Raw genomic sequence first — 727 nt, 5'->3', positions numbered from 1 at the left:
GGATGCCTACAGCGGTCTCAGTATTGGCGCTGAGGCAAGCCGCGACCTAGGCTCTTGCGACGTTCAACTACAGCGACGATGAGGCTCTCCGGTGAAGCTCACGCGAGACCTGCGACGGAAAGTGGGGGGCGAGCGAACTGGCTGCGACTGGCGACATAGGAGGCGCGCGCTGGAGGGTGAACAGCAGGGCTCTGGTCAGTGCTAATGGAAGTGCGGGGTCACTTGACGCTGCTGCGGTGGGATGGTCAAGAGAGGTCTCAAGGATTGGGTTGGGAGAGTTGCCGTCGGTGCTAAAAAGAAAGGGATTGAGGAAAAATTGAATTGGGATTTTTGAAATTAGGATGAGAGGTGAGTTGGTTTTCATTTTTAACTCATATTGGGTTAAATAAATAGTCCATTGTACACATTGTACGGATATTTTATTGACTGCCTAGGAATTCCTTACTTAATTATGTGTATTGTTATCTTATTAGTTTTTTGGCGAGATTATTATCATCATTTTTAAAGAGTAGTGATCGACTAGGACGCTCTTTTAAGGAAGTAAATTTCTTAATGAAAGACTCTCTCTAGCCACATTGCCAAGAATTAAATAATTCCTAACTAAATAGTTAATTATATGAGTCCAATGTAACTGTTAATTGTGTTCAATTTCGAACTTAGTACATAATTTTAAGAGTGACTGTTTGCAGAAACCCTTCCATCAAATTGTTACACATATTTATTTATA

This window comes from Arachis ipaensis, chromosome B02 (assembly GCF_000816755.2).
Source record: "Arachis ipaensis cultivar K30076 chromosome B02, Araip1.1, whole genome shotgun sequence".
Classification (NCBI taxonomy): Eukaryota; Viridiplantae; Streptophyta; class Magnoliopsida; order Fabales; family Fabaceae; genus Arachis; species Arachis ipaensis.
This window is presented reverse-complemented; position numbering follows the sequence as displayed.